Consider the following 21,834-nt stretch of genomic DNA (forward strand, 5'->3'; position numbering starts at 1 on the left):
TCTATCTCACTAAGTTCAAATTCTTCTACCTCTTTCTTCTATTTTTCTGTTCCTCTGACACCTCAAGGAATCTCTACACTGTGACATAAAGGATTCCACATTTTTTTGTTCTCTTCTCTTTCATATGAGCAGAAACAAAGACAAAGGCATTCTTGTTGAGGCTGACCCTGAACCTGAAAGGACCTTGAAGCGAAAGCTAAGAGAAGCTAAGGCACAACTCTCTATAGAGGACCTAACAGAAATCTTCAAAGAAGAAGAAACCATGGCAGCCGAAAACAACAACAATGCCAACAATGCAAGGAAGGTGCTGGGTGACTTTACTGCACCTACTCCCGACTTCTATGGGAGAAGCATCTCTATCCCTGCCATTGGAGCAAACAACTTTGAGCTTAAGCCTCAATTAGTTTCTCTAATGCAACAGAATTGCAAGTTCCATGGACTTCCATTGGAAGATCCTCATCAGTTCTTAGCTGAATTCTTGCAAATCTGTGACACTGTCAAGACTAATGGGGTTGACCCTGAGATCTACAGACTTATGCTATTCCCTTTTGCTGTAAGAGACAGAGCTAGGACATGGTTGGACTCACAACCTAAAGAAAGCCTGAACTCTTGGGAAAAGCTAGTCAATGCCTTCTTGGCAAAGTTCTTTCCACCTCAAAAATTGAGTAAGCTTAGAGTGGAAGTCCAAAACTTCAGACAGAAGGAAGGAGAATCCCTCTATGAAGCTTGGGAAAGATACAAACAATTGATCAGAAAATGTCCTTCTGACATGCTTTCTGAATGGAGCATCATAGGTATTTTCTATGATGGTCTCTCTGAACTATCCAAGATGTCTCTGGATAGCTCAGCTGGAGGATCTCTTCATCTGAAGAAGACGCCTACAGAAGCTCAAGAACTAATTGAAATGGTTGCAAATAACCAATTCATGTACACTTCTGAAAGGAATCCTGTGAACAATGGGACAAATCAAAAGAAAGGAGTTCTTGAGATTGATACTCTAAATGCCATACTGGCTCAGAACAAAATATTGACTCAGCAAGTCAATTTGATCTCTCAAAGTCTGTCTGGAATGCAAAATGCACCAAGCAGTACTAAGGATACTTCATCTGAAGAAGAAGCTTATACTCCTGAGAACCCTTCAATGGAAGAGGTGAATTACATGGGAGAACCCTATGGAAACACCTATAATTCTTCATGGAGAAATCATCCAAATTTCTCATGGAAGGATCAAGAGAAACCTCAACAAGGTTTCAATAACAATAATGGTGGAAGAAACAGGTTTAGCAATGGCAAGCCTTTTCCATCATCTTCTCAGCAACAGACAGAGAATTCTAAGCAGAGCCACTCTGATTTAGCAACCATGGTTTCTGATCTAATCAAAACCACTCAAAGTTTCATGACTGAAACAAGGTCCTCCATTAGGAATTTGGAGGCACAAGTGGAACAGCTGAGCAAGAAAATTACTGAACTCCCTCCTAGTACTCTTCCAAGTAATACAGAAGAAAATCCAAAAGGAGAGTGCAAGGCCATCAACATGGCCGAACTTGAAGAGGATGAAGAGGCAGTGAACGCCACTGAGGAAGACCTCAATAGGCGTGCACTGGCCTCCACTGAGTTCCCCAATGAGGAACCATGGGAATCTGAGGCTCAAAATGAGACCATAGAGATTCCATTAGACTTACTTCTGCCTTTCATGAGCTTTGATGAGTATTCTTCCTCTGAAGAGGATGAATATGTCACTGAAGAGCAAGTTGCTAAATACCTTGGAGCAATCATGAAGCTAAATGACAAGTTATTTGGTAATGAGACTTGGGAGAATGAACCTCGTTTGCTCACCAAAGAACGGGATGACTTGTCTAGGCAGAAATTACCTCAAAAGAGACAAGATCCTGGGAAGTTTTCAATACCTTGTACCATAGGCACCATGACCTTCAAGAAGGCTCTGTGTGACTTAGGGTCAAGTGTAAACCTCATGCCTCTCTCTGTAATGGAGAAGCTAGGGATCTTTGAGGTGCAAGCTGCAAGAATCTCACTAGAGATGGTAGACAACTCAAGAAAACAAGCTCATGGACTTGTAGAAGATGTTCTGGTGAAAATTGAAGACCATTACATCCCTGCTGATTTCATAGTCCTAGAGACTGGGAAGTGCATGGACGAATCCATCATCCTTGGCAGACCCTTCCTAGCCACAGCAAAGGCTGTGATTGATGTGGACAGAGGAGAATTGATCATTCAAGTGAATGAAGAATCCTTTGTGTTTAAGGCTCAAGGATATCCCTCTGTCACCATGGAGAGGAAGCATGAAGAGCTTCTCTCAAAACAGAGTCAAACAGAGCCCCCACAGTCAAACTCTAAGTTTGGTGTTGGGAGGCCACAACCAAACTCTAAGTTTGGTGTTGAACCCCCACATTCAAACTCTAAGTTTGGTGTTGGGAGGTTCCAACATTGCTCTGAGCATTTGTGAGGCTCCATGAGAGCCCTCTGTCAAGCTACTGACATTAAAGAAGCGCTTGTTGGGAGGCAACCCAATGTTATATTTTATCTATTTTCCTTTGTTATTTTATATTTTCTGTAGGTTGATGATCATGAGAAGTCACAAAATCAATTGAAAAAGCAAAAACAGAATGAAAAACAGGAAGAAAAACAGCACACCCTGGAGGAAGAACCTACTGGCGTTTAAATGCCAGTAAGGCTAGCAAATGGGCGTTTAACGCCCAGTCTGGCACCATTCTAGGCGTTTAACGCCAGAAAGGGGCACCAGACTGGCGTTAAACGCCAGATATGGGCAAGCACTTGGCGTTAAACGCCAGAAATGGGCACCAGCCCGGCGTTTAACGCCAGAATTGGCTCAAAACGCATTTTTGCATGCCATTTGGTGCAGGGATGACTTTTCCTTGACACCTCAGGATCTGTGGACCCCACAGGATCCCCACCAACCCCACCACCTCTCTTCTTCTTCACCCATTCACCAATCACCTCAACACCTCTTCCCCAAAAACCCTTCACCTATCAAATCCCATCTTTCTCTTCACCACTCACATCCATCCTTCATAAAACCCCACCTACCTCACCATTCAAATTCAAACCACTTTCCCTCCCAAACCCACCCATAATGGCCGAACCCTACCCCTCCCTTCACCCCTATATAAACCCATCTTCACTCCTTCATTTTCACACACCCTAAACACTACTTCTTCCCCCATTTGGCCGAACCACACAACCTCCTCCATCTCCTCCATTTTCTTCTTCTTCTCCTCTATTCTTTCTTCTTTTGCTCGAGGACGAGCAAACCTTTTAAGTTTGGTGTGGTAAAAGCGTTGCTTTTTATTTTTCCATAACCATTTATGGCATCCAAGGCCGGAGAAACCTCTAGAAAGAGGAAAGGGAAGGCAAAAGCTTCCACCTCCGAGTCATGGGAGATGGAGAGATTCATCTCAAGGGTGCATCAAGACCACTTCTATGAAGTTGTGGCCTTGAAGAAGGTGATCCCCGAGGTCCCTTTCAAACTCAAAAAGAGTGAATATCCGAAGATCCGACATGAGATTCGAAGAAGAGGTTGGGAAGTTCTCACCAACCCCATTCAACAAGTCGGAATCTTAATGGTTCAAGAGTTCTATGCCAATGCATGGATCACCAAGAGCCATGATCAAAGTGTGAACCCGAACCCAAAGAATTGGCTTACAATGGTTCGGGGGAAATACTTAGATTTTAGTCCGGAAAATGTGAGGTTAGCATTCAACTTGCCCATGATGCAAGGAGATGAACATCCTTACACAAGAAGGGTCAACTTTGATCAAAGGTTGGACCAAGTCCTCACTGACATTTGTGAAGAGGGCGCCCAATGGAAGAGAGATTCAAGAGGGAAGCCGGTTCAACTAAGAAGGCATGACCTCAAGCCCGTGGCTAGAGGATGGTTGGAGTTTATCCAACGCTCAATCATTCCCACTAGCAACCGGTCTAAAGTTACTCTAGACCGGGCCATCATGATTCATAGCATCATGATTGGAGAGGAAGTGGAAGTTCATGAGGTTATAGCTCAAGAACTCTATAAGGTGGCGGACAAGTCCTCTACCTTAGCAAGGTTAGCCTTTCCTCATCTCATTTGTCACCTCTGTTATTCAGTTGGAGTGGACATAGAAGGAGACATCCTCATTGATGAGGACAAACCCATCACTAAGAAAAGGATGGAGCAAACAAGAGACCCCTCTCATCATGAGATCCCTGAGATGCCTCAAGGGATGCACTTTCCTCCGCAAGACTATTGGGAGCAAATTAACACCTCCCTAGGAGAATTGAGTTCCAACATGGGACAACTAAGGGTGGAGCACCAAGAACATTCCATCCTCCTTCATGAAATTAGAGAAGATCAAAGAATCATGAGAGAGGAGCAACAAAGACAAGGAAGAGACATTGAGGAGCTCAAGCACTCCATAAGATCTTCAAGAGGAAGAATAAGCCGCCATCACTGAGGTGGACCCGTTCTTTAATCTCCTTGTTCTTTATTTTCTTGTTTTTCGAATTTTCATGCTTATGTTATCCATGTTTGTGTCTTATGATCATTAGTGTCTTAGTGTCTATGCCTTAAAGTTATGAATGTCCTATGAATCCATCACCTTTCTTAAATAAACAATGTTCTTAATTGAAAAAGAGAAGAATTGCATGAATTTTGAATTTTATAACAGATTAATTATTTTGATGTGGTGGCAACACTTTTGTTTTCTGAATGTATGCTTAAACAGTGCATATGTCTTTTGAATTTGTGGTTCATGAATGTTGGCTCTTGAAAGAATGATGAAAAAGGAGACATGTTACTGAGGATCTGAAAAATCATAAAAATGATTCTTGAAGCAAGAAAAAGCAGTGAATACAAAAGAAAAAAAAAGAGAGAAAAAAAAAAGGGAAGGAGAAAAATGAAAAAAAAAAGAAAAAAAGAAAGAAATAAAGTTGTGATCCAAGGCAAAAAGAGTGTGCTTAAGAACCCTGGACACCTCTAATTGGGGACTCTAGCAAAGCTGAGTCACAATCTAAAAAGGTTCACCCAATTATGTGTCTGTGGCATGTATGTATCCGGTGGTAATACTGGAAGACAGAGTGCTTTGGGCCACGGCCAAGACTCATAAAGTAGCTGTGTTCAAGAATCATCATACTTAACTAGGAGAATCAATAACACTATCCGGATTCTGAGTTCCTAAAGAAGCCAATCATTCTGAATTTCAAAGGATAAAGTGAGATGCCAAAACTATTCAGAGGCAAAAAGCTGAAAGCCCCGCTCATCTAATTAATACTGATCTTCATAGATGTTTTTGGAGTTCATTGCATATTCTCTTCTTTTTATCTTATTTGATTTTCAGTTGCTTGGGGACAAGCAACAATTTAAGTTTGGTGTTGTGATGAGCGGATAATTTGTACGCTTTTTGGCATTATTTTTAGTATGTTTTTAGTATGTTTTAGTTAGTTTTTAGTATATTTTTATTAGTTTTTAGTTAAAATTCACTTTTCGAGACTTTACTATGAGTTTGTGTGTTTTTCTGTGATTTCAGGTATTTTCTGGCTGAAATTGAGGGACCTGAGCAAAAATCTGATTCAGAGACTGAAAAGGACTGCAGATGCTGTTGGATTCTGACCTCCCTGCACTCGAAGTGGATTTTCTGGAGCTACAGAAGCCCAATTGGCGCGCTCTCAACGGCGTTGGAAAGTAGACATCCTGGGCTTTCCAGCAATTTATGATAGTCCATACTTTGCCCAAGATTTGATGGCCCAAATTGGCGTTCAAAGTCACCTTCAGAATTTCCAGCGTTAAACGCCGGAACTGGCACCAAAGTGGGAGTTAAACGCCCAAACTGGCACAAAAGCTGGCGTTTAACTCCAAGAAGAGTCTCTACACGAAAATTCTTCAATGCTCAGCCCAAGCACACACCAAGTGGGCCCGGAAGTGGATTTTTATGTCATTTACTCACCTTTGTAATTCTTAAGCTACTAATTCTCTATAAATAGGACCTTTTACTATTGTATTTTCATCTTTCAATCTTAGAATCTTTTGATCATGTTTTTATGATTGAACCCTCTTTGGGAGGCTGGCCTCACAGCTATGCCTAGACCTTGTTCTTATGTATTTTCAACGGTGGAGTTTCTACACACCATAGATTAAGGTGTGGAGCTCTGCTGTACCTCGAGTATTAATGCAATTACTATTGTTCTTCTATTCAATTCCGCTTGTTCTTGTTCCAAGATATCACTTGTTCTTCAACTTGATGAATGTGATGATCCGTGACACTCATCATCATTCTCACCTATGAACGTGTGACTGACAACCACCTCCGTTCTACCTTAGATTGGGTGAATATCTCTTGGATTCCTGATACACGACGCATGGTTGATCGCCTGACAACCGAGCGCTCGCCTGACAAACGAGCCAGCCATTCCGTGAGATCAGAGTCTTCGTGGTATAGGCAAGAACTGATGGCGGCATTCAAGAGAATCCGGAAGGTCTAACCTTGTCTGTGGTATTCTGAGTAGGATTCAATGATTGAATGACTGTGACGTGCTTCAAACTCGCGATTGTGGGGCGTTAGTGACAGACGCAAAAGAATCACTGGATTCTATTCCGACATGATCGAGAACCGACAGCTGCATAGCCGTGCCGTGACAGGGTGCGTTGAACATTTCCACTAAGAGGATGGGAGGTAGCCACTTACAACGGTGAAACCCTTGCATAAGCTTGCCATGGAAAGGAGTAAGAAGGATTGGATGAAGACAGTAGGAAAGAAGAGAGACGGAAGGGACAAAGCATCTTCATACGCTTATCTGAAGCTCTCACCAATGATATACATAAGTATCTCTATCTTTATCTTTATGTTTTATTCATATATCACCCATAACCATTTGAGTCTGCCTGACTGAGATTTACAAGGTGACCATAGCTTGCTTCATACCAACAATCTCCGTGGGATCGACCCTTACTCGCGTAAGGTTTATTACTTGGACGACCCAGTGCACTTGCTGGTTAGTTGTGCGGAGTTGTGATAGAGAGTTGAGATTGCAATGAGCGTACCATGTTGATGGCGCCATTGATGATCACAATTTCGTGCACCAGGCGACTAACTTAAGGGTCTTCAGTCTAACTAAATATCCCCATTCCAAATCCTACAAACCTCCCAACCGCCAACAGTAGCTTGATATGCAAACATAATAGTTCATACAAGGAAATGCACAAGTAGGAAGCGAATATAACAGTTAAGAAATTAGCAAGTAAATATGCAGACAATTAGGTACTCCAAACAAATCACATATGATGCATATGATGTATGCCTGTCCTAGTGGCTGATGAGTCTCATCTGTCGATTATAAAGCCAACCCGACAAGTCCTGGTAGCTAACCATTGGACTTTTCCTCTGTCGTTCGTCCCCAACTCGAGTTATGTCACAATATAAATCATAATTCGCAATCCAACACCCTCAATGGTGTATATTCACGGGGGCGAGCTCATCCGTAACTTTCACAGTGTCCGGCCACACTGCGACATAGGGTCAGCAGAGTATCGAGTCTCCACCTGGAGCACGTGGTGGCTAGCCACTGCTTTCACCCAGGAAAACTCGTATCTCAGATAGGTGGAGTGCAAATAATCACAATAATCAACAATTCAGCATATATGCATTCAACCACAGCCGTACATTAACATTTATCTCAGCCATCCGGCTTAAAATCATTGTTCATTATCAGCCATAAACCATCATCACACACATCCCTTCGGCTCATATCATACTCATCCATTCGACTCATATTATACACAGCACTCCACCATACTCCTCAACAACTCATATCCTTATCATTAGTCATAATTCTTCATCACATCCCCTTTCTTCATCCACAAGTTACCCATTTTCCTAGCTTCTTCTCTTTCATTAGGCATTTTATGTTGATTAATAATTAAAGGATGAAAAGGGGAGTTTATAAACGGGAAACAACACCTTGGAAGGCTACAAGCTTGTTGAGAAAGTGAAAGACTTGAAAACAAAAGCTTTATAAAAGAACAGGGTTGTGTGCGTACGCACAGGATTGTGCGTGCGCACTCCCAGAAGTGTTTTCAGAAAGTGTGCGTGCACACAGGGTTGTGTGTATGCACAAAAAGCAAAATTTTCATTGTTGAGTGCGCACACAAGGCGTGCTAGCGCCATCAACAAAATGCACTTCCTAATGTGTGCGTGCGCACAAGGCTGTGCGCACGCATAACTTGCAAAACTTCTACAGTGGTGTGCGCGCACAGAGCATGCTAGCGCTCCCAGAAGTAGCCCTATCCCTGTGTGTGCGTACGCACAAGGCTGTACGTGCACACAGGTTTTGAAATCCACAGGGTGTGCGTGCGCACACTAATCAAAAATCACAAATTCTGTAGAATATGCAGAATTCATATTTCAGGCCTAAACTTCCAATGATCATATCTCCTTCCAAAAAATTCATATTTCTACCAAATTTAAAACATTTTAAAGCTTATGAAATTATCTCATTTGATATAAAAATCATCAAATTCCAAAAATAATAGCTCAAGATATGATCCGTTGAAGTTCATCAAAATTCTATTTTTACCAAAGCTCCTAAATTTCCAATTTCTAGAATATACACTTCCAAATCTCATTCAAAACCAACCAAAACTCACCTTTCCAATGTCAATGATTTCTAAACCCTCATTCAATCATCAACCCACCAATTCTTTCCGTTTTAGCCAATATCAATTCAATAATTCAATGTTTACTCAGCATTACACATTTTCAATTTCCAAACAACGCTCAACTCCATCAATCAATATACTTCAAGATCACATAGAATTTCATATTCATCAACAAGAGCCTCAACCTTACCAAGAATTAGGCATACCAGTTGGTGGGGGTCGAAGCGGGTTTAGAAATTTTTTCTTAAAATAGAATTTGCATTGCAAGTATATTCTCAAACCCACATTCGACTCTCAACCAAAGTTTAAATTCAAAACAATGTCACAATTCAAAACCAATTCAATTCCGGGTGTGTTTAGTTCCCGGATCGTCTCCCAAGGCCACTTGAGATCAACGAGTGTGCAATTCCGGTTGTGGTGATCAAGGGGTTTTCAATGAAGAGATAAACATATGAAGAAATAAAAGAACGTTCAAAATTGCAATAATTGGACTATTGAAGGAATTGAAGAACTAACTATGTAATACAGACAAGTAAGATATAAAGAGTTAATGTAAATGTGTATGGAAGATTTAAAACATAAAAGAGTATCTTGGCTTGGAGTGACCTAAGTGTCCTTTCCTTGTTGGAACCACAACTATGACAATTGGAAAGGATTAATCTCACTTGGTTGACCCTCACATTGGAGAGTAAGTTAAATGAGCATAAGTGTTCTTAATCCACAAATCCTAAATTGCTTACTAATTGCCTTAGCAACAAATTAGCGTTAGTGGGAACAAAAACAATTAACAATCCAAGAATTGATACTAAATGTTGGACATTCCAACTCTAGGAACCCAATTTCTCACTTTCCCCAAGTCAAGAGCTAGAAAATTAGCCCAAAATCATAGTTGACATTTTGTCAAACACTTGGTGGGCAAAAATATTAAACATGGGAAAAATAAGAAAATGCTTGAAACTAAAAGCAACAAATGATCTCAATCAATAATAATAACTCAAGAGAGCATAAAGCAAACATCAATCATCAAATTCATAAACAAGAAATTGAAATTGCAAGATAGAAGTGAAATTGAACTATAACTTGAAATATAAGAAAGAGTAAGAACAATGTAGCTTTAAAGGTAGTAACAAAGAGATACTTTCAATGGAAGCTAGCAAAATCCAAGAGAAAAAATGGAAATGGAACTTGAATGTAAAAGCCTAGTATAAACCCTAATAGAGATGATGAAAAACTTAGAGAAAAACTATGCTAAAGCTTCCTAATATTACTCCTAAGCTACCCTAATGTTATGCTATGATATGGTCTTCATTTTCCCTTCAATATGAGCTAAATGGCTTCAGAAATGGGCCTCCAATCCACCAAAATCATGAGTTACATTCAATTTTAATGAAGGCATGTACGGCCACCTGTGCGTACGCACAGATGTGTGCGCACGCACACTTCTACCAAAAATCTCCTCCTGTGCGTACGCACAAAAGGTTGTGCACACGCACACTAGGCAATGCTCGAATGGATGCGCGGTGCGCACGAAGTGGCTCGCGCACGCGAGTGGCTTTGCTTTGATGGCTGTGCGTATGCACGCATGTCTGTGCGCACGCACACATCGTTGTGCTCTTCTCCTTTGATTCTTCATGCTTCCTCCATTTTGCATGCTCTTCTTCCATTTTCTCCAAGCCATTCCTACCGTATACATCTGAAATCACTCACAAACAACATCAAGGCATCGAATGGAAGACAAATGGAATAAAATAGGCTAAATTAGGCACAAAAGAGCATGTTTTCAATATCAAGCACAAATTTGGAGGAAAGTTCGAAAGCATGCTATGTAAGAGAATAAGTGCAAGTTTATATAATAAAATCCATTCAATTTTAACCAAAAATCATCATCAAATATGGATTCAGCAATTCTCCCACACTTAAACACTAGCATGTCTTTATGCTAAACACATTCAAAGGAGATAGATGAAAGGGAAAACAACTTATTCTACATACTACCTAAATGCATGAAAGTATCCTAAAGGTTACTTACTAACATGCACTATACTAAGAATTGGTAAAATAGACCATGAAATTCCAATCCATCACAGGAAAGCTTTAAGGCCAATGCAAAAAGTTCATGCACTAAGATCAATATCCAAAGAATTGAATTGAAGGTTCCAAAACTAACTAATCGAACAACTTGCAAGAAGATACAATATGAGATGTAAAAACATAGAATTGAGCAATTGAACCCCTCACTGGATGTGTATCCACTCAATTCGCTCAGTGTTTAGGTTTTAACCACTCAATTCTCCTTTTATCATGCTTTTCAAAGATTTGCACGTCATCTAACAATCAACTAGTATTTGATGCATGAAAAACAAATATCATGAGGTCTTTGGAGGGTTGTAATGAGGCTAAGGTTTAAGTAGGATAAATATGCTTAAGTGGGCTTAAAGAATTAGTTCTTTGATTAGCTTAAGTGTCCACCTAATCCTATATCACCTATATACACATAACAATATGACCTATCCATCCATTTTCTCCTATCTCACTCTACTCATGCAATTTTCTTTCAAAACATGAACATATGCATCCTTTATTTCAACTTTTTATTTCATACTCTATTATGCACAAGGTTTTTTTTTTAAGTTGAACTATCGATGCACATGTCTTAATTAATGAAATACATGAGCAGTACCTAAATACCGAATTCTTTGAGTGGAATGGTCATTGAGGTTGTCGTTGTAAAAGCTCATTAGCAAAAGAAGTTGTACAACAACAATAACCATTCACCCAAAGTGACATACCAATTGTTCATGAAACATTCGGGTGTTTTGAACTTCAAGCATACTAACAATGAAATGCATTGAAAAATTCAACTTGATTATCTTCAAAAGTCATAATAGAAGTTGCATAATTCATAAAATATGCCTAACAAGAGATATATTGAAAGCATATGATGGCTAAGTCATATGAATCAAACAAGATGTTCATTGAGGCATTTTATCAAACATGTGGTATGCAATGTGCAAACGCATCACAATCAATGCTCAAATGCAATCATGATCAACCCACAATCGAATATCAACATTTGCAATACAAAGATGAACAAGAAAATAAAAACAATTGCAATAAATTTAATCTAATCAATATGTAAAGAAAATAAAAAGAATTGCAAAATTCAACATAAAAGGGAAATAAGAAACTGAAGATTAAAGGTTGAAGAAGACAAGAATTGGGAGGGAAACAATGGCACTTCTTATAGCCACTACGAACTCACGGCGGTTGGTTTTGCCGGAAAAAGCACCGGAGGAGAGAAACTCATCGGTGGTGAAGAGAGAAAAGAGAAGGGAAAGTAGGAAAGAAAGAAAAAAGAAGTAAGAGAGAGAGAGTCGGTGGGGGCTGATGGCAACGGTAGCCGACGGCAGGGTCACCTGAGAGCTGGGTGGAGGAGGGGAAAGCAGCAGCAGTGAGAAAGGAAAGAAAAGAAAACTGCTGCTCAACAGGGCAGGTTGCCCTTTTATCGCCCAAAACAAGTCATGTGCGTACGCACAGAGGCCTGTGCGCACGCACAAAAAGCTGAAATTAGAAGGTTGTGAGCGCACACAGCGTGCAATCACTGTGACGAGAGAGGGTGTATTAGAGTGTGCGGTGACGATTGGATTTTTGACGGTTTAGAATTTCACAAATGAATTCTCGTTGCAAGTATAGTCTCTAAACCAATCGCTAATCCTTTCATACAAAAATTTGTTTGTCACAAGTACAAACCCCTAAAATCTATAAACCGAAGTATTTAAACCTCGGATCGTTCTCCCTAGGAATTACAATAAAGTGTCTTGTTATTGGTTGTGAGTTATTTTGGGGTTTTTTTTTATATGAAGCATGAAAAGTAAATGGTAATGAAAACAAACTAACAACTAACAAAGCTCTTGGCAAGATGTGAGAACTAGAAATCCTATCCTAGTTACCATTCTCAATTGTGATGAGAATTGTTCATTGCTACCACTTAGTTAACCTCTGACCATGGAGGAAAGTCAAGTGGATGAATCAATTTGATTTCTCAAGTCCTAATCAACTCCTAAAGGAATGACTAGCTTTAGAGGCATTCAAATCAATGAGCAACTTCTAATTATCAATCAACACGGGAATTAGATAACTCAAGTGTTTAAGGGTTAATTCACTCAATTCTCTTCTAATCATGTTTTCCAAAATTTGATTTTCTTCTAACAATCAACACTTATGCAATGCATGCATACATTCATCATGAGGTCTTTCATTTAGGCTGTAATGGGGTTAGGGGCAAGGTAGGATCATTTATGGTTAAGTGGACTAGGATTTGAATCTTTGATTAGCATAGACCTTCCCACCTAACCTATTTAATGACCTATACAAATGCAAGCTATCCTAACTACACATTCTTCACTTTTTCTTACATACTCATGCATTCTTATTTGATTCATAACACCTATGCATTGATTCCTTTTTATTGACTTCACTTTGGGGCATTTTGTCCCCTCTTTATTATATATATTTTTTTTCATCATCATATTTTTTTTTCTTTTTTTTTTCTTTTCATTCTTTTTTTCTTTTCTTTATATATTTTTTTCTCTTTTTTTTTTCTTCTTTCAAACTATATACAAGAACATCAATGCATAAGGTCTCTACATTTAATCAATACATGAATATGTACCCAATTCCTAAACATGAAAGTGTACTACCCCTTTTATCCCATCCAATGTTCCCAAGCCTCACCAAACTTGAATAATAAACACTCTCACTAGCCTAGGCTAATCAAGGATCTAAACAAGGACTTTTCATTGGTTTTCCGCCTTGGGCTTGTAATGAGCTAAATTGAGAATAAGTTGGTTAAGCATAGGCTCAAAATTGGCTAACAATGGAGAGTAAAAGGTTGGCTAATTGGGTAAGTGGCTAATGAAACAATGGCCTCAATCATATAAATGCATAAATACAAGAAATAAATGGATATATAGAATCAAGCAAATTAAGGATCATAATCATAGAAAGAGAGCAATTTCACACAAGAATGGAAAATAAGTGGTCATGAAATGTAACCACATCAATAGGCTCAAATCTCACAAGCTTGTGTTCTTAGTTCAATACATGCTTCACAAGGTATGAAATTCAAGCAAGTCTCACCAAAAATTTTCTTTCAATCAATTGGGTTAATGCCCTATATTTAAACTTCTTGAAAAATCTCAATGTTTGACTAAGCATTGTTATGATTGAAAAGTTCAAAAATTTTCATAGTTCACCCTTTCCTTTTTCACTTAAAACCAATATGTTATGCAACAAGGGTGACTAAATATTTGCAATCCAAAGTAAGATTTCTAATCACAACTACAAACTAAAAACAAAGATAAACAAAATGTATAAAGAAGAATCCAACTAAAAGTACGGAATCTATCATCCAAAACATCTAAAAATATCCAAAAAGCATCAAAATATCTAAAATCCAAAATAAGCAATAAAAGTATCCAAAGCAAACTAGAAATGCATCAAAATATATACAAAGATGTGCAAAATAGGATAACTAGGCTGAAAAGTTCACCGGTTCCCAAATAATGCTACTGGTGCCCTCCCCACACTTAAAATCAAGCATCGTCCTCGATGCTAAACCAGAGGATCAGTGGGAGGTACAACGATAGGCTCTGGCTCTGACTGTGGCTGTGGGACCGGCTCCTCCTGAGTCTGTGGCGGCTCTGTAGTGCCAGGGGCATCCTGCTGAACCGGTGCCTCCGTATCCTTCTCCTGATGATCCTGCTCATCGGAGGTCGGAGAGTCGGGAAGCGGAGGTAGCTCAGCACCCAAAGAAATAAGAGCCTGGTCCATCTGATCTAATCGGCGTCTGACATGGCGTCTCTCGCGCTCTAGGAATCGGAATAGACGCTGGACCAGGAGATAGGTAGGCTCAGGTGCTGCTGGAGGATCTGTAGATGATGAAGGAGCTGCGGCTGTAGAGGATGATGGGGTAGCTGTAGGGGCTGATGGTGAAGGTGTCCCGATGACAGCTCTAGCCCGAGAGCGGCGTCTAGCAGGTGGCCTCTCGTGCACCCAACCACCCCAGGGGATAGTAACCTCCCTGTCATCTGCATCAGGGGGTGGTGGTCGCACATCATCATCTGACCACGGGACATCAGCTAGGGCCGCCATACTCGTGACCAATGTAGGAAATGGAAGTAGGCCACGAATATGCGCCCGCCACATGCACTGTCTGATGAGTCTAGGGAAAGAGACATCCTTCCCCTCCATAACACACCCGATCAGCAGAAGCATCTCCATGGGGATCTCAGAAAAGTGGGTGGTAGGCAGGACGTAGTGGGCGAAGATCATCTGCCAAGTCCTGGCCTCCCTAGTCAAATGAGTAAACAACATCCCCTTCGGCTTGGTGTTGCCCGCATCCATAACCCATGCAGCATCCGGTATCCCAATCACGCGCCGAAGCGCCTCATAATCAAAAGTCATGGTATGGATGGCTATCTCAGCCTGCTGATGGGCACACAGGTCATCCGGAATGTGTCGGCAATGTAATGCCTCCCCAATAGCAGTCTCAGTGACCATAATCTCTCTACCCCGCACCTGAACTGAATCCAAGGTCGGACGGAAGAAGTTGCAGTAGAATTCCTTCACCCAAGATATATTTATATCACCCAAATCCCGGTCAACAAAGTCAATGCCTAACTCAAGGATCCGACCGGTAATGGACCGTCTCACATCATTAGGTAGGAGCAACTTCTTCTCAATATTCAGCTTCGTTGTTCGATATCTAGAAAACTGAAGCTCACAGTAGAGATTGGAGAATTTGTCCGGATTGGTAGAAGGCAACTGCTGATTCTCTTTTTCCTCATCATTCAATGGATTCTTAGCATAATGCTTGTAGATGGAAGGGATGGAAGGGGTAGAGTGTTTTCGCTTCTTAGAGGCAGTGGCTATGGCTTTGCCTTTATCCGACATCCTGAAAAATATGATAGAATATATAAAACATTTAGCATGTAACAAAGAAGGCATGTTCAGGATACAATTGGCAAAAACACTCATGATGTTGCAAAGAATATGCAAAAGTGAACAAGTAAACCAAAAAAAAAAATGCAAGCTTCATTAAAGTCAACAACTCATATTCAAAAGGCAATAATATCATCATATAGTTGAAAGAATTGTTAAAGATGGTTAAAGGTGAGTGGAAGTGAAATGGTTAAAGAAATTAGTAAGTTAGAAAAGTAGGTTAGTGATATGATGATATATAGGCTTAATTGGACGAGAAGTTGCGGTTCATGTTCACAGTTATTGTGCAAATCCTGGAAGTCAAAAGGAAGTGGAAATTGCCCAAAACTGAAATAAAGATCGAAATGAAACTAATTTCCTTGAAAATCGGGCAGCATTCCGGCTTAAAATTGGACGTCCCCGGATAGCAAGTTAGCACAATTAGCATGGAAAACAACATCAATTAGGCAAAGTGGCAGTGGTATAGCATTCAGGCAACAGGAAATGCACAAAAACAGTCCAAAATTGGCATACAATCATCCAGATAAGCAGACAGCAGAATATGCACGAACGGAGCACTTATCAGGCCTAGAATCCTCTATCCAGCCCTAGCTACCTAACCGCAATTATTTCTATCTAACCTAACATACAAAGTTCTAAGTCTAACTAACTAACATGCAATTATAGTGATTAACATAAACGAATAATAAAAAAGGAAAAACAGAAAAAGATAACAGAAATGGAGCAGGAACCTGGGAGCAGAGAAGAACTAAGAATGGAAAGGAAACTGGGGTGGAATAGGGCCAGGAGCTGCGCCGCCGTGGACGGTGACGGGGAGTGATGCATTTGCATATTTACTATATTAGCTAGTTAGTTTAGTTGGTTTTAGCTTAGTTTCACTCATTTTCTCTAAATAAACAAGTCCTTTTATGAGTTTTATCTTCATGCATGAGAATACCAAGGAACATGTGATTCTAGCCAAATTCATGCAAATGATTTAAAGAATATATACATGAATGAGTATGAATGAATCTCATGGAATTTGTGCATGAATTGGTAAGACTTTGAAGCTATTTCTTTGGTTTATGATAGGTGATGAAGCAAGAAGACAATGATGCAAGGAAATCTTGGAGCAAGAAGGAGATGCATGTTGCCAACTTGATCCTCAAGTTGGCAACGCCCATTTGATGCAACCAGGATGAGAGAGCACGTTGGCAACTTGGTTTCCAAGTTGCCAACGCCCAAATTGGTGCTGCCAGGAGGTGTAGCACGTTGGCAACTTGGAAACCAAGTTGGCAACGTGCTAGTGCATGATCAGCAGAAATTGCAGCCTGACCTTCCCCTCTTCAAGGATGAATATCTCGAACCACAAGGATCCAATTGACATGATTCCAATTGCGTTGAGAAGCTGACATCAAGAGCTTTCCAACGATATACAATAGTCCATAATGTGGCAAGGAATGGAAGCTCAAATCAGAGGGAAACTTAAGCCCCAGATGCAAGGGAATGAAGCATTGCAAGTTGCCAACTTGAACACCAAGTTGGCAACGCCAGGAGCCACCAGGGGAGGATGTCACCAAGTTGCCAACGCCAACACCAAGTTGGCAACGCCAGAATGTGCACCAACCACGTTGCCAACGCCCAATGGCCGCACCAACCAAGTTGCTAACGCCAGGGAGAGGCACCACTCAAGTTGCTAACGCCAATCAAGGCACCAACCACGTTGCCAACGCTAGATGGGCGTTGCCAACGCCAACTTGTCAAGCAAACTTGGAGCCTTGAGAAAGGCTCGAGCACGTTGCCAACGTGCTAAAGAGAAGGAGTGTTTGGCAACAACGCCAGGAAATTGTGGTGCACGTTGCTAACTTGGAATGAATGGGCGTTATTCACAACAACTCCAACAAGGCAGCCTGAACATGTCCACTTCAATGGAAGATATCTTGAGCTACAGAGATCCAAATTGAGTGCTTCCAGTTGCGTTGGAAAGCTAACATTCAGAGCTTTCCAACCATATATAATAGTCCATGATGGAGCACAATATTGGAGCCAAACCAGAGTCATCTTTAGGCCCTAAAAACAAGAATATGAAGTGAAATTTAAGGGAGCTAGAGAGGAGCCTTGGAGTGTGGCTCGAGCACGTTGCCAACGTGCTGGATAGGGGGCGTGTTTTGCAACAACGCCAGCCCCAAGCCCCTGCCTTGGGAGGCTAGGCACGAGCACGTTGCCAACTTGGGGGTTAAGGTGCGTTTTTGGCAACAACTTGGCAACAACTTGGCAGCTTGACCTTACCTTCTTTGAGGAAGCATAACTTGAGCTAGGAAAGTTCAAATGAGGTGATTCTAGTGGCATTAGAAAATAGACATCAAGAGCTTTCCAATGATGTATAGTAGTCCATATTGAAGCAGAAGGTTGACACTCAAATTCTGGGCTACATTTAGCATGAAAGTAGAGCCAAGAAGAGAAAGAGCAAGTTGTTTGCAACAACTTGGGCTAGCAACGCCCAAGTCTCAAACTCACTTCCAGGAAATTGGCATGCACGTTGCCAACGTGCACTAAGGCCTGAGTTATTGCCAACAACGCCCCTCAATGGGCCAGAATTGGTGCCAACTTGATTTGCTTCCCTTATTCATCACAAAGGCTAACAACTTCTCCAATTGAGCCAAGAATTCAACAAAGAGGAAGCCCATATTGCTAACCCAAGTGAAGATCTTTGGAAGAGCTTTAGGACTAGTATAAATAGAGATTGAGTTTGTACTTGTAGGGGACTTTTACACTTTTACTTTTGATTACTTTTTAACACTTAGCATTTTTATTCACTCTTAGCACTTTTATTTTGGAGAACTCTCTAGCACTTCCGGGAGGATACCCGGAGAGCTATTTTGGTTTTTCTTTTGGAACTTTTCTTCTTGAGTTTTAAGTTTTAAGCATTTCCTTATTCTTCTTCTTCTTCCTTTATATTTAGTTTAATTTTGATTTATGGCAATTGTTGTTGAAATTGGAGCAATGACTCACTAAACTCCACTTTCATTAGGGGGAGGAGCTCTGTTTGTTGGAATGAATTGGTGAACCCATCCTCTCCTCCTCAATTCTAGTGGTTGATCTAAAGAGGGAACTCTTGCTCTTCATAGATTCAACCACCATCGAGAGAGGGGTTAATCTACATGAATTATGTGGTGAATTTGAGGAATGAGCCACATAATTCAGTTTAGAGTTCATCCTCTCATGATTCCTTTAATCAATATACCTTGGTTAGTATGTGAGATGTAACTCTCCTTGGTTGAGATTATAGGAATTGTGTGGCTGGATTAGATTTGAGCTTCATCTCTTCTCATGAACAATTAGATCACGAGAGTGGCAATTGGTTATGTTGAGAGAGATTGAATTACCAAGAGATTGGGATTCAATCACCCACTTGCCATGGATCTATACCCATGATTGAGGAAGATTTGACTAACATCAATTCATGAAAACTAGCATCTCTGATCCCTAATGATCCTCTCTATCATTAATTCTCATTTCTCTTGCTCTAGTTATTTGATTACCCATTTCCCAATCCCCTTCTACATTCTGTCTATTTACCACTCTTGTTATTTACATTCTGTTCATTTACTTCTTGTCATTTACTCTTATGTTCTTTAAATTTCTGCAACTTTTAATTCCATGCAATTTATCTTTGATGTCATTTAAGTTTCTTGCACTTTAAGTTTCCGTCATTTACTTGCACTTTATTTCTATCTTCTAGTTCTTTACATTCCTTGCCATTTAAATTCCTGCAATTATGTTCAAAAGTCACAATGCTCATAAAACCAAAACCATGTTTGCTTGACTAAATTTACCATTTAACTAAAGTTGCTTAATCTACCAATCCTCGTGGGATCGACCTCACTCTTTGTGAGTTTTATTACTTGATACGACCCGGTATACTTGCCGGTAAATACGTGAAATTAATTTTTTACGTATCAAGTTTTTGGCGCCGTTGCCGGGGATTGGAAAGATTGACAATGATTAAGTGAAAGGTGGTTTAGATTAAGCATTTTTTTTTATTTTTGTTAAGCCCACTAACTGTTTGATACTTTGTTTCACTAACTCCAATTCCACTCTAGTTCTAGAATATTTCACTTGTGATTTTGGTTCTGTTTGTGTATGTCAGGAACAAGTAGACGTGATATTGAGGACGAGAGAACCCGCCGAAGGTTAAGGAGAGCAGAAAGAGGAAAGTTCATAGTTGGTGAAGAAGGGTCAGAGGAATCAGAGGGAGAAGATCAAGTCATGGAGGATGAGATGCACAACCCTCCTGGAGGGGTCAACAATAATGGTGGACACGCTAGAAGGGTGTTATCTTCGTATACCATCCCTGATCCAAGACATTGTGGGAGCAGCATTGCCACTCCAAATGTTCAGGCCAACAACTTTGAGTTGAAACCTCAGCTCATCACTTTGGTACAGAACAATTGCTCTTATGGAGGGGGACCTCTTGAAGACCCAAATCAACATCTCTCTGTTTTTCTGAGGATATGCAATACAGTGAAGACAAATGGAGTGCATCCAGATGTCTACAAGTTGTTGCTATTCCCATTTTCTTTGAGGGACAAGGCCACTCAATGGCTAGAGTCATTCCCCAAGGAGAGCCTCAATGATTGGAATGAAGTGATGAGAAGATTTCTAGCAAAGTTCTACCCACCTCAAAAGATCATCAAGTTGAAGACAGAGGTTCAGACTTTTAGGCAAATGGATGGGGAGTCGCTATATGAAGCCTGGGAAAGGTACAAGGCACTAATGAGAAGATGTCCCCCTGACATGTTTAGTGATTGGGTTAAGCTCCAAAACTTCTATGAAGGCTTAAACTTCGAAGCAAGGAAGGGACTAGACTACTCATCAGGAGGATCACTCAACATGATGAAAACTGCCGAGGAGGCCCAAGACCTCATTGAGATTGTGGCAAACAATCAGTATTATTACTCATCAGAGAGGCAGCACAATCCACCCCCAAAGAAAGGTGTAATGGAGCTTGAAGGTGTTGATGCTATCTTGGCACAAAACAAGTTGATGCACCAACAAATCCAACAACAAATGGAAATGATGACAAAGAGAATGGATGGTTTCCAGCTAGCATTAGTGAACACAACAAATCAACCATCACTTGAATGGAGCCAAGGTGAAGGGGCCACGGTTAAGCAACCACAAGAACAAGTTCAATACATGCAGAACACTTCAAATTCTCAGGATGAATTTCATGGTGATACATACAATTCATCTTGGAGAAATCATCCCAATCTAAAGTGGGGTGAAAACCATTGGCAAAAGAACAACAACCACAATCACACCCGCACCACAAATAACCAAAACCACCATGCCAACAACACTAACCAATATAGAAAAATACAAAACACATATCAACACCCTCACAATAACTCACAAACTCACCAAAACAACTTCCCTGCACCAACATCCAACACACAGAATTACCACACTAATCCACCCAACAACTTCCAACAACAATCAACCCCCATCATATCCCCAATTGACCATCATGAGACTAGAATCTCAAGTCTTGAAGCAACCTTGCAAGCACTTGCTCAAACCACTCAAGCCTTAGCTAAGGGACACAAGGAACATGAGGTCATCATGAAGAATATTGAGAGACAAGTGGGACAAATAGCCAAACAAGCAGAGCGACCAACCAATGTTCTTCCAAGTGATACGATACCCAACCCTAGAGACACAGAAAAAGCCATAAAATGGGAGGAGTGTAAAGCAATCACCCTGAGAAGTGGGAAGAAAGTAGAGACAGAAGCCATTACTCAGGAAGAGCACATCAAAGAAGGCTTAAAAGAAGAGGTGAAGGAACAAAAGCAGGAGCAAGAAACCTATACACAAAGTGATAAATTAGCTAAGAAGGAGGCAGTGAAAGCATACCAACCAATACTCCCATACCCTCAAAGGTTTAAAGAAGAGAACAAAGAGAAGCAATATTCCAAATTCTTGGAAATATTCAAGACACTACACATCAACATCCCCTTCATTGAAGCACTTGAACAGATGCCCCTATATGCTAAGTTCATGAAGGAATTGTTGACAAAGAAAAGAGCCTTGAAAGAGGGACAAACGGTTGTGATGACCAGGGAGTGTAGTGCCATCATCCAGAAAAAGTTGCCAAAGAAGATGAAAGACCCAGGGAGCTTTCACAT

At 40.6% G+C, this 21,834-nt stretch overlaps 1 non-coding gene across 1 annotated transcript; it reads right to left on the minus strand.

Annotated features, from left to right (window-relative positions):
- Positions 1–667: 667 nt before the first annotated feature.
- On the minus strand, positions 668–775 carry LOC130970946 (small nucleolar RNA R71). Its single transcript, XR_009082189.1, has one exon. It is a non-coding gene; the product is annotated as a small nucleolar RNA R71 (small nucleolar RNA).
- Positions 776–21,834: the final 21,059 nt, after the last annotated feature.

The sequence above is a fragment of the Arachis stenosperma genome, chromosome 3, assembly GCF_014773155.1.
Source record: "Arachis stenosperma cultivar V10309 chromosome 3, arast.V10309.gnm1.PFL2, whole genome shotgun sequence".
Classification (NCBI taxonomy): Eukaryota; Viridiplantae; Streptophyta; class Magnoliopsida; order Fabales; family Fabaceae; genus Arachis; species Arachis stenosperma.